The sequence below is a fragment of the Bos mutus genome, chromosome 7, assembly GCF_027580195.1.
Source record: "Bos mutus isolate GX-2022 chromosome 7, NWIPB_WYAK_1.1, whole genome shotgun sequence".
Lineage (NCBI taxonomy): Eukaryota > Metazoa > Chordata > Mammalia > Artiodactyla > Bovidae > Bos > Bos mutus.
Genome location: NC_091623.1, coordinates 38,436,032 through 38,449,611, shown reverse-complemented (window position 1 = coordinate 38,449,611; position 13,580 = coordinate 38,436,032). Strand labels below are relative to the sequence as shown.

Genomic DNA, 13,580 nt, shown 5'->3' with positions numbered 1-13,580 from the left:
TCACAGAAAATGGGCAGTAGAGTAGCTAACCGTAACAGAATATGCAATAAAATGCCCAAGTGGGTGGTGTATTAAAGGAGAAATAAAAATCAATCTCCTTTTCCAAATGAAATTGTATACAAATTCCAACCTAGAAAACAGAGAAATGTGATTTTTTAAAACTGTAATTTTGTCATACGAGCTCAAATGTATGTAATATTTACTCAAGAAATAATTCGAAATGCAAAGGGGCTGGTCTATAGTAAGCAAGCAGTAAATGTTCTTTACTTTTGTTATTATTACCATTAGTTGAGTTGCAAAACAACATTAGCCTTAGCTTTCAATCCATTTCTATATTTTGTTTAGGTTGTACATTTCAGAGAATTCCGAATTCATACAAATAAGTAGTTGTATGTGGAAGGTTTTGTTTGGTTTTAGTAGTTTGCTTTGTCTCATGTGATAGTCTTCATTTTAATCAAGATGGCAAGAGAAGTGATTCTTTTAAGCACAGCCAGTCTCCCCAAAGGTGGGGGCGGGGGGCGGCGCTCGGAACTCGGTGGCACAAGTTAATTCACTGGTTATTTTAGTGTACACCACCCTCCCCACCAAAATGGTGTGTGTGTGTGTATGTGTCATGTTCATGTATAACAATCCACAAAGTAAAATAGGACCAGACGTCTGAGAACCCGTTAAAATATCGTGAAGTGATGCAAGCGTAGAAAGGTGTACAGTTTGTTTCTTATAAGATCTGGGTCATCCACCCACAGCATGGAGTTCCGCTCTGAGGCACCACCTGTTTTTGTGTGGCCCATGAGCTAAAACGGGCTGTACATTTCAGTAGTTGAAGAAATAAATAAAAAGAAGAGTTTATCTTGACACATAAGTTTGGAGGCAGAACTAACAGGACTTGATGGATTTGGATTTGAGGAATAAGGAGTGAGATGTCGCTGAGACTTTTCAGTTGGTTTTTTAGTATAGGATGAAGAGCAAAGCCATTCTCTGAGACGGGTAATCTGGGAGAAGGGCTGTCAAGAGTTCTGCCGTTGGCATGTGGAGTTGGAGGTGCCTTTGAGGCTTTCATCTCAAGTGTTCTGAGCGGTCTGTGTGTGAGTGGATTTTTGTGTCTGTGTATTAGTAATCTGTGGGACGGTGCTGCTTTAGAACCGTAGGTATGGTTGTGAGCACTAGAGACTGCTTATAGACTAACAAGGGAAGGGGGCCTTGACCAAGTGTTAAGGGATGTCTTTTAATGACCAGGTGGGAGACAATGAGCCGGAAAGTACAAAAAAGTGAGAGTAAAAAGAGGAAAAGAGTGTTGTGTGTTAGGAGTCAAAGGAAGAAGAGTGTCCAGAGAATGATAGAGTTTTAGAGAAGTTAGCAAAACGGGATGGATGAGTGTCCATGGATTTTGGGATATGAACATCTCTCAAGGCTAGAACGGAGAAGGCAATGGCACCTCACTCCAGTACTCTTGCCTGGAAAATCCCATGGATGGAAGAGCCTGGTGGGCTGCAGTCCATGGAGTCGCTTAGAGTCGGACACGACTGAGCAACTTCACTTTCACTTTACACGTTCATGCATTGGAGAAGGAAATGGCAACCCACTCCAGTGTTTTTGCCTGGAGAATGGCCAGGGACAAGGGAGCCTGGTGGGCTGCCATCTATGGGGTCTCACAGAGTCAGACACGACTGAAGCGACTTGGCAGCAAGGCTAGAAAGCAAGAACTGTGATGAGGAAACAAGAATAGAATCCCTAAATTATTGTTTTATCAAAGTTATTTATACTTTTAACTAGATTAGTTTAAAGAAAACCTGCATTCCCAGGTGTGATCTTTTTATTGTTCAGTTGCTCTCCAACTTTATGATGGCAGTTAATTAAAAAGTAGGGTTCATGTAAGTTTGCTTCACAGCATATTTTGATAGAAAACATATTTTCCCTATCACCTATACTTAAAATCTTACTTAGATTATACAGCAAATCCCCTTTAATAAAAAAGTGCAGTAATGAGAAAAAGTTGTTGCAACATTCACAGTGACTTTGAAAAAAAGCAAAATTGGTGACTTTTGGGAAATATCACTTTGCTCACAGGCCTTGTCAATTTTCAGTAGGTTCTCAGCCAACTTAATTGTATTACTCTGATTTGTTAAATAATTCCTTCCTCCTCTACCAAGATTTCTATATGTGGTGGATGGAAACTGTTATCAAAGAAAGGTTAGAAAAGCAGAATGCTGGGTCGAGTAGAAGAAAATCTGCTGTGCCTTTGGTTTGTAGGAATTCAGGTGAGGATTTCCCACATGTGGTTTCATATATATATATTTCTTCTGTTTTCTTATTTTCTTATGGTGTGTTTTAATGTGAAAGGTGATACTGTTGGGTTCTTTGGCAGCAGACACTGAGAGGGAGGTTGGTTGGGGTCTAAGATGTTTGTTAGGGATCAACTGCTGTGAAAGCAAGTGTGAAGGGGGGATTGGGCAGAGGGGAAATTCAGAGCGTGATGCTGGTGCTGCCAAGGCCTCCGCGTAGCCCATGGAGCTGGATTGCTGTCCGGGGTCCTGCTCAGGGCTGAAGTGGAGATGGGTCTTTCTGTCCCAGCGGACGGCTTCTGCTTGGGTGAGCCAGCTCCCTGTAGCCAAGGCTGGCCTGAAAGACCAGGTCCACGCAGGGCAGGTGCTGACCCCACTCCATATTTGGCAGCAAGTCCTGGCTTGGACGGGGATCCGAGCGGCATACTTCATCTCTAACATGCCGTCTTATAATTTTCCGTGTGATTGAGTTGTATACCCTCTATACGTTTATATTGGTTTGGCTGCTTTGCGTTACCGGGAAGAACAGCCACTCACACTTATTCAGTCAGGAACATTCTGGCCCGTGGAAACAGAGCCCCAGAGGAGGGGTGGGCTTCCGAGTGTCCTTCATCCCGCAGCCCCTGCTGCCTTCCCCGGGATTCTCCTGACTTTGTCGTCTTGGGTGTCTCGCAGGCTTCCCCCCGCCCCGTCCCCCGGCTGACCTCTGCACCCACGTGGGCCAGAGCCGAAAAGGGCCTCTGGGGAGGCTGCACAGAGCTTGCGCGCTCCTGAGCCGACCCCTGCACCGCGGAGCTGCGTGGGGGCAGAGGTGGAGAAGGCGCTGACTGAGGAGCCGAGGATCGGGGGCCGGGCCGGGAGCTCCGGATGGAATCTATTTCTAGAACCCGTGGATTCCCAGGAGAAGTCGAGGGCTATTGAAAAAGGAGGGCGAGCCACTAACAAGTGATGACACGTGGGGTTTTGATGAATGTGCTGTATGTTGCCTGATAGAAGTAATCGGTTTTCCTAACCTCGGTGTGCTTAACTGCAGACCAAGTTATATACCAGAAACTTCGTTCCTGAAAACCCAGTTTCCCTTGTTCTTTGAACTGTTACCTGGGAGATAAATTAAACTTGTAAACAGTAAAACTGCCCTAGAGTCGGAACATTCCAGTGCAGGGAAGGAAGATGGAAGGACTGTGCAGATAAGGTAATCAGTGTTCGGAATGGATATGTTGAGTTTGTCCTGTCTTTTTTGCTCTGGTTGACCTCTGGGTGGAGATGATAATGGGAGATTTGGGGGTGAAAGAATCAAAGACTTAGAAAATTAAAAAATGTAAACCCAGTTAAATCACTGAATGCTGACTTGTGGGTCAAGCTGAAACTCTGAAGAGAAAGAAAAATGAATAAAACTGGCATATAGGAATTGTCAGTGTTAAAATATTTATCCATTTAACAATTGCCTAGTTCCATCTGGGACACCTATTGTATAGATAGGAAACAGAGGCTATAAAAATTTCATTTTCGTGGAGATTTTGTTGGAGTTTTTATAGAACATCAGCATTTGATTTCTCTGCCTTTACTAAGTGGTTGAGATTGCAGACTGACACTTATTAATTATACCAGATTTCTAGTTTTAATTAGAGAGTCTCTTCTGAGACTAAACCTTTTTACCATTAGACTGTTTGAAACCTATGAGATAAAAAGGGAGAGTTCTTTCAGAAAATTATTTACATGATTTTAATTAATGATTATAATCTCCATGGTCATTTTTGCAAAAGAGCATTTAATCCCTCAACCAGTTTTCATGATTTGCATTTTGCAAAAACATGTCAGCCCTGCAGGCTTATTATCTCAGAGTTGTGTTTTTTTCCAGATGAAACTTACTTGGGGGTGAGTTTTAGTGTGCTACTGCTCTGAGCCCCGTTTCATACCATAACACCTGTTTCTCATGCAGAGCAAACCGATTGGTAGAAAAGTAAAGTTTGCTTCTTTTTGCCAAGACATAGCCCTTGGCAAGGTTACCTTTGAAAACAGTTTTTCATGCAGAGACCGTATACAAGTAGCATCGCTGTTGCCAAGATTCTCTGACTAATGAAGGGTCGGGGAGATGGTGTATTCTTTTTCATTGCTCGCGGCACGTATATGTAGCATTTCTTCTGAGAAAAGGCACTCTAGCGTTTCAAACAGAAGTTAGAAGTTTAACCTTCCAGGAGGAAGGTCAGTGTTAGTTTTTATTGATAACACAGAAGAAAGCCACTTTATAAGAATATGAAAGATAAATTCTTTGCTAAGTAGAAACGATTAAACAGTGAGTTTCCCACCTTTCTTATGAAAATCAGTCTGAAACTCTTTTCCATTTTCAAAGTTGCTTTTTTCTTTTTCCTAGCTGAGGTGTGGAACAGATCTTTCATACCGATAATGCTAAGCGCTGCTGTCCAAACCCAGATGTCTGTATAGGACTGCCTGCTCTGTTTTGGTACAATTCTGCCATATATATTTTTGCTCCTGTTTAATTATATTTAATGAGAACATTTACATTTCCCATATACTTTAAGCTACCTGTAGGTGAATGGTTTCATCAACTCTGATGAAACTGATGTTTTGCTTCACAAGTGGGAAAATCCTAGAAAGCAATGTTTTATAAGTATACACAGAGCTAGGGAAGGAATGCAAAATGTGTATCCCTGTAGGTATGATCAAAATAGTTGCTGTCTTAACTCTGTGCATGAGTGTGCAGCCTTAGAGAGAGGGGTCTAGTGTTTCTTTACTTTACTCCAGAAACAGTCGTAGGTGCACGTTTGCTCCTGTTTAATGAAGTTTCGTATTTTATACCTTCTTAGATACTGATCATTTGTAGGTTATATTTTTCGAAAATTGTTTTTCCTTTAAGTCATGGACGAGGAAAAATAAGGCATTAATTCCATAAAATTTCTGCAATATTGGTGCATGGTATTGCCTTCCCGAACAAGTGCAGGTAGCTGATTGACAACATTTCTTTAAATAAGAAATTTTGTTACGGAGATACTGCCAAAAGGCTTTGCTTACCCCCTCAGTATTGCAAGAATTCAACTTTTTTCACTTTAGTTTTACAATCTTTTCTTATTACTTTTGGTCAAAGACAGTTGGACACAGCATTATTCAGTTGTTCATCAAAAGCTGGGAAATAAATTCTACAAAAGGAACTGAAGACAAAACACTAATACTCATTACAGTTCTCGTTTTCATTAATATTACTAGTTGAAGTTTTACAGAAAGGAACTCATGGATCACTCGGGGCTGTCATTGTAGCTCATGTTCTAGCACACTGCAAATTATAAAGGAATATTGCCAGGAAGTGAGAAAACTTGAATAAACAGAATAGTTTGCTACTGTGTGAAATTTTATCTATTCTGAACAGAGGCAGTGTGTTGGGTGGCTCTGTACACATATCTGTAGTTGGAATATTTTAGAATGACCATGAGAGCAACTAACACATACTGAACATTTGATATGTGCCGAGGGTTATTCTCGGCACTTATTGATAGTATTGAATACTTTAGTTTTCATAGCAATGCTATGAGGTGTACCACCATTTTAAAGATGAGAAGCCAGGCACTTACTGCTAGGAAATGACCCAGCTGACGTTTGAACCAGGCAATCTGAGCCCATAGTCCCTGCTTGACCCACTGCTCTTTCTGCGTCACAGTTGTAGTGCTTTAGTGCTTTGATTTCCTGAAGGAACTTGGAGAGATCTTCTGTAACCCTTCTTATTTTTCATATGTCCGCGAGTGTAAGGATGTACCAGGCCGGGAGACACTCAGGTCCCAAGGTCAGAGAGCAGAGGCCGAGGGGGAGTTACAGCTGTGCTTCCTGCTTCCAGTTTTTTTGCCTCTGGGGCCCTGTGCTGGTAACTCAGAGATCTGGTCCACCAGGAAGTCACTTTGCCTCAATTTGTCTGTAGAATTGAGAGTTTGGCTTATGCTTTTTCTTCCTAATGAACTTGCAGCCCAGAGGGTGCTAGAGCATGGTGAAGTAGGCAGAGTGGAGAGTTACTGGAGAAGAGAGAGAAAAGGGAAAGGAAGCTGGATGGGTTCAGACTGAGTGGGGCTGAGGGAAGCATCTTGGACCTCACTTGCCAGTACTGTCTGAACCTGAGATTATACGGTTACTCTACATGTTACTGTCCCATGCCCTTTGTCTTAGAGGAGATAGGGCCCTAATTTCTCAGAATGCACGGGCCTTTTGTATGTGACTCAGCTGATTGCAGATTTGGCCTCTAATACCTAAGTGGGTGATTTCTCCTTAAAAGAATCAGATCAGATCAGATCAGTCGCTCAGTCGTGTCAGACTCTTTGCGACCCTGTGAATCGCAGCACACCAGGCCTCCCTGTCCAACACCAACTCCCGGAGTTCACTGAGACTCACATCCATTGAGTCAGTGATGCCATCCAGCCATCTCATCCTCTCTCATCCCCTTCTCCTCCTACGCCCAATCCCTCCCAGCATCAGAGTCTTTTCCAATAAGTCAACTCTTTGCATGAGGTGGGCAAAGTACTGGAGCTTTAGCTTTAGCATCATTCCTTCCAAAGAAATCCTAGGGCTGATCTCCTTCAGAATGGACTGGTTGGATCTCCTTGCAGTCCAAGGGACTCTCAAGAGTCTTATCCAACACACAGTTCAAAAGCATCAATTCTTCGGCACTCAGCCTTCTTCACAGTCCAACTCTCACATCCATACATGACCACTGGAAAAACCATAGCCTTGACTAGACGAACCTTTGTTGGCAAAGTAATGTCTCTGCTTTTCAATATGCTATCTAGGTTGGTCATAACTTTCCTTCCAAGGAGTGAGCGTCTTTTAATTTCATGGCTGCAGTCACCATCTGCAGTGATTTTGGAGCCCCAAAAAATAAAGTCTGACACTGTTTCCACTGTTTTCCCATCTATTTCCCATGAAGTGATGGGACCAGATGCCATGATCTTTGTTTTCTGAATGTTGAGCTTTAAGCCAACTTTTTCACTCTCCTCTTTCACTTTCATCAACAGGCTTTTTAGTTCCTCTTCACTTTCTGCCATAAGGGTGGTGTCATCTTAAAAGAATGGGAAATGCAAATCCTTGTGAAAACTTAAGGATGATTCCCCCTGCCAATGGAGAAACAGTGGTTGGAAACATCTCATGGAAGAGGAGAATTCTCCTTTCATTACATACCAGAATAATCCATAAGCCAGATTATTATCCTTTGTATTTCTATGAGAAAATTAAGTTTTCGCTTTAGTTAGGCTTTTGTGGTAAAGAGTACCTCTTAAGTTAAATTTGTCTGGTTTTAATTCTCCTCTAAGATATTTACTGTAAAGCCGGTTCAGCTCCATCCACCATGCCCCCAGTGTCACAGGGATGCACTGAATAAATCAAGAGCCTGCAGACAGTAGGTGGTGGTGGTCAGTCCCAGATGAAAGTGCTGTGTGATAGAGTCTGCCTCCCTGCCTTGTTTCTTAATTGGATCTGTGCTCTAGGGGGCATTAGGTTGAAGTGAACAACAATGCAGAAACAACGTTGCATTCCTGAAGCCAAGTCAATTAATCACGCAATGCATTTCAGAGGAGTTACTTCTAAGTAATTGTTGTGTAAATGAGGCCCATTGCAATTGCTGGATAGTAAACAAGAGACCAGCCTGCTTTACCCAACCAGAAATGCAAGGTGAGTTGGCTGCTTCTAAATCCCCTGGGAGGCGATCCTCCAAACCTCACTGCTTGCACCCACACAGTAACCATACCAATGTTTATAACCACTTTGGTTATGTTTTCCTGGTGAGTCTATAATTACACATTGAACTTTTCCAGTCAGGTTAATAATGATGGAAGTTTTTAATTTGAGGGCATTGTGTATTTTTCAAATGAATTTCTCTGGTCCTTTTATATTGTTGAGGATTAAAACATAGGTAAGGAATGTCTTGTCTTTAAAAGCATTGGAACTTTGCCCTGTGGCTTCTAGAACATCAGACACCAAATACATTATTTATATTTTTAATTGGGAGTCAATAATTATATATTGAGACTTACTGTATCAGGAGTATGTACAAAATTCTGAAAAGGCGCTTGTGGAGAGAGTTTTAGGATCACTTTGCCCCATCATTGCACATATTATTTTTTAGCAATATAATTAAGGTGGTCAGTAAAGTTTCCCTCCGGCCTCACTAGGAGGCACCCGGAGGTGCTTTTATTCTAGTGAAGCATGCCCAGGAAGTGCAGTTCCTGCTGAAACAGGACTGGGGGTTTACTTGCTAAGTTGCGTCTGACTCTTGCAACCCCATAGACTCTAGCCCGCCAGGCTCCCCTGTCCATGGGATTCTCCAGGCAGGAATATTGGAGTGGGGTGCCATTTCCTGCGCCATCATCTTCTCAGACATCAGAAGGGTTTGACTTCAGACCTCTGAGGTAGTGTTCCTGAGAGGGCCTGTTCAGTGATCTGGATCAACTGTAAACACAGCTCCCAGTTGCCAGTGACACCTGGGAAGGTGTCAATCCTGGAGCTTCCTCAGCTGCGGTTCTGAGTTTGCAGAAAATTATTCTGAAAGCCAATGAATGTACAGAGAGAAGTGGAAAGAAACACAAAGAAAGGAGGACTTCATTGGCCCTGCTTCCAGTTATTCCTGAATGCAGCTTCCTCTTCTGTGGAACCCAGGCGATTGGCATTTTATCCAAACCTAATTCTAATTGTGTTAGAATTCTAATTCCAGTCTTTCACATTAAACAGAAGAAGCCTGCTGGGTTAGGTATATCTCCCCTAGGCTTCCAGAGCACCCCACAAGCCTCTGTGATCACACTCACCAGGCTGCTGGGTTTTTGTCTGTTTCTGTAAAGAGAGGACTGTCCTTGTAACTACTTAGCACAGTCTGGCAGTTAATGGGCAATAGGCAAATGTTGGGTGAAGAGTGAATGAGCCTCCATATAGCTTTGTGTCCTCCTCCTTTTCTGGCAAGAAAAGGTTTTAATCTTGGCTTTGCGTGATCTAGTCATACAGCGTCTTATTCTAAGACAGGTATAGAAGCTGTAATAGTGTCATTCCCCCAGCCCCCTGGGTTTTTTTCCCTTCTTCCGTAGGTAAAAACTCCTGGAGCCTGATTTCATTAGGATTGAATTAATCCTTAAGAAGAATTTATACCTATGTTATTCCATTATATTTCATTATAGAAAAAGCTTTATAAATATAGTACTGAATGCTTTCTGTAATAAGGCCTTAACATGTTGCATTTTAGGAAAACTAGCTTATGCCAAAAAGTTTTGCTATATTGTTTCTTTATCTTCCTCTGCCAAGTCTTCCACATAGAACACGTTAATGACTTCATTTTTACGTTTTGATTGTTCTTCATTTTCTCTTGTGTACTGTTTTTCATGGTAGGTTTTGTCTTCAGTTTAGATCCCTGTAGATAATATCTTATCACTGAAAGTAGTTAAAGTCATGAGTAACACTTTCTTTCCTATAGCTTATGTCTCACGTCTTCATAGATGCTTCAGGAAGTAGGCAAGGTGGTCACCAATTTTAAAATACTCTTCTGTTCCCCCCTTTACCCACTTTAGCTCTGAAATTTCGAAACCAATGCCGTTCAGTCTTTATCCATTAAGCATGATTTCTCCCTAGGTTTTGTGTTCCAAATGTAGTGATACAGACACAAAATTTTTCTTTTTTTATTTTGTCCTTTTTACTCTGCCATTTAACCAGCTATTGCTATGAAATTGCATTAAAATATAGCCTTACTGGTATTTCTGGCTTTAATAACTTGACTTAGGGCTACAAGTTTTCTTCCTGAACTAAAAATATCTGTAAATGAAGAAAGGGCTCTCATAAAAGGAGCACATGTTTTTCAGGAATTTTTAATGTGATTTTACCTTTTTGAAAAGTCTTTTTCACTTCAGGTATGGTTCTTTTTTTGTCTAGCTCTATAATATTTTTCTGCTGAAAGCAACATATTTCGTGTCGAGAAGGTTGAGTGCCCCTTAGTTTGCCTCTAAGACATCTGAAATGTTTCTAACGCAAAAGAGTTAATGGGAAATGAGTTGGCGGTTAAGATTAAGATATGGCTGAAGACTCTTTGTCATCCTCTCTAGGAATATTTCTGCAGATCATGACATTGTAACTGTTCTTGACTTGTTTTTGCTCCTACTTGAATTTGCAGTAATAACTCTCTCATTTACATCATATTTTGGGAGGGCTTAGGGGGTGTCAGTAAGAATTCTTTTAGTGCTCTTACTTTTATGTTTTGTCAAATGAGCTCTCTTAAACTCCAGTTTGGTAAAATCAGGTATGAGGGAATATAGATGATGACTGTTTTTAGACACGTTAGATCTCAGTTGAAGTTTATTTAGAGAAGCGTCACAGGCATAAAGATTACGGATAAAGATCAGGGCCAAGGAGGCATTTGGGAATCACTCAGGAAGAACGATATACACATCACTTGGGATAAATGAGGTTACCCCATTCAAGGGAGCTGAGGGAATTCCTCTAACACATGTTGGGAGGCTAAGAAACAGTCAGAAAGACAGGAGAACCAATCTGATGCTGCCAGAGAGAAGACGGCTTCATGAATGGGGTGTTTCACAAAACTAGATGTTGCAGAAGCTGTTTGGGAGATCCTGAGATAGACTCGGAGACTGTATGACTTAGGTAGTTCTGCTGGAGTATAATCTAATATGTGAAGGATGGAAGCTAGATTATGATGTACCAATGAGTAAGTGAAAGATGAGACAGAAAGGACAGCAAGTTTAAATGCTTTGGCCTGTATTCAAGAAGGTGAAAGGAAAATGTGACAATGACTTTGGGGTAAAATAGAATAAGGGAGGTGCCTTTTAGAATTGGAGAATCTTGAGCAGGGAGAAACACACAGAGAGAGGTCAACTGAAACTGGGAGACGGGAGTAAGAAGGAAACAACGGACAAGTTTGGGATGAGGTAGGTAAGGATTCTGATCACTGGTTCCAACATGTGGAGATACTTTCCCATGCCAAAAACAAGCTCTGACACCTGCAGCTGGGCATCCTGCAGTTCAACTCGATTCTGACACTGTCTGCCCAGAGTAGCATCAGATTCCAAAGTGAAGGATTTGGTCCTAGAAGACCACCCTGTCTTTAGCTGCCAGTTGCAGCCCAGGCTGTACCCGTGTTCCTCAGTGACTTGGCTACGTATTGGAGGTTCTAATGTCCCCCCTCAGTGGGTTCAGTTAATTAGCTAGATCGGCTCACAGAGCTCAGAGAAACATTCTACCTACTAGATTACTGGTTTATTATAAAAGAATGTAACTTGGAAACAGCCAGATGGAAGAGACGCACAGGGCGGGGGGTGGGGAGAGGCCGAGGCGCTCCCATACCATCCAGCCACTTTCCCCAGACCTCCCCGTGCTCAGCACCCAGAAGCTCTACTGACACCATCCTTTCGGATTTTACGGGGCTTCATTACTTTGGTACCACTGACTAAATCATCAGTTAGACCTTCAGCCCCTCCCCGCTTCTGGAGCTGGTAGGGGAAAGCGGTTGGTCCAGAACGTTCCAGTCCTCTAATGACAGGGTTGGTTCTCCTGGCCATCAGCCCTTTCCTTAAATGGGATCCAAAAGTCACCTTACGAACATAACAAAAGACAAAATTGTATCGCTCAGTGCTTTGGGAATTCTAAGGATTTTAGGAGCTCTGTGCCAGAACGAGGGAGGAGGATGAAGTGTTTGTTTCCTACTGTGCACCGCAGGGGCCCTGGGGGCTGGGGAGATGAGGCATGGGGAGCTGTCCCCCCTGCGGCTCCAGGGCCAGCTCGGAGGGGGCGGGCTGGTTCCCAGCGCACTGCACCACGGGCGCTGTGGATGCAGACGGTGGCCTGGTATCCGGTTGGTGTCAGTCTGGATCTCCGTTGAAACTGGCCCAAAGCAGAATCCATGCACTTCAATGAAGTGAGCCTGACAACTGAAGATGCCGGCCGCAATGTGAAGGGTTCTGATTTCAAGCAGACGCCTGAGATACATGACACGGATGGGTTTTGTTTTTCAAATGTTATCAAGTCCTGAAGCCCATCCTTCCTGTCACAGATTTTGCTCCCTTGTCTTTCACCTGAGAACTTCACACAGATTGAGTATAATCGAATCATAAAAATCTGAATGCCTATCAGTTCAGTTCAGTTCAGTCTCTCAGTCGTGTCCAACTCTTTGCAACCCCATGAATCACAGCACGCCAGGCCTCCCTGTCCATCACCAACTCCCGGAGTTCACTCAAACTCACGTCCATTGAGTCAGTGATGCCATCCAGCCATCTCATCCTCTGTCGTCCCCTTCTCCTCCTGCCCCCAATCCCTCCCAGCATCAGAGTCTTTTCCAGTGAGTCAACTCTTCGCATGAGGTGGCCAAAGTACTCGAGTTTCAGCTTTAGCATCAGTCCTTCCAATGAACACCCAGGACTGATCTCCTTTAGGACGGACTGGTTGGATCTCCTTGCAGTCCAAGGGACTCTCAAGAGTCTTCTCTAACACCACAGTTCAAAAGCATCAATTCTTCAGCGCTCAGCCTTCTTCAGAGTCCAACTCTCACATCCATACATGACCACTGGAAAAACCATAGCCTTGACTAGACGAACCTTTGTTGGCAAAGTAATGTCTCTGCTTTTCAATATGCTATCTAGGTTGCTCATAACTTTCCTTCCAAAGAGTAAGCGTCTTTTAATTTCATGGCTGCAGTCACCATCTGTAGTGATTTTGGAGCCCCAAAAAATAAAGTCTGACACTGTTTCCCCATTTATTTCCCATGAAGTGGTAGGACCAGATGCCATGATTAAGCCAACTTTTTCACTCTCCACTTTCACTTTCATCAAGAGGCTTTTGAGTTCCTCTTCCCTTTCTGCCATGAGGGTGGTGTCATCTGCATATCTCAGGTTATTGATATTTCTCCCGGCAGTCTTGATTCAAGCTTGTGCTTCTTCCAGCCCAGTGTTTCTCATGATGTACTCTGCATAGAAGTTAAATAAACAGGGTGACAATATACAGCCTTGACATACTCCTTTTCCTATTTGGAACCAGTTTGTTGTTCCATGTCCAGTTCTAACTTGCTTCCTGACCTGCATATAGGTTTCTCAAGAGGCGGTTCAGGTGGTCTGGTATTCCCATCTCTTGAAGAATTTTCCACAGTTTATTGTGATCCACACAAAGGCTTTGGCATAGTCAATAAAGCACAAATAAGATGTTTTTCTGGAACTCTCTTGCTTTTTCCGTCATCCAGCAGATGTTGGCAATTTGATCTCTGGTTCCTCTGCCTTTTCTAAAACCAGTTTGAACATCTGGAAGTTCACAGTTCACATATTGCTGAAG

The 13,580-nt window shown here is 42.8% G+C and overlaps 1 protein-coding gene across 1 annotated transcript in view; it reads left to right on the top strand.

Moving 5' to 3' along the window:
* Positions 1–13,580, top strand: part of FBXL17 (F-box and leucine rich repeat protein 17) — a 527,341-nt gene that overhangs the window by 287,945 nt on the left and 225,816 nt on the right.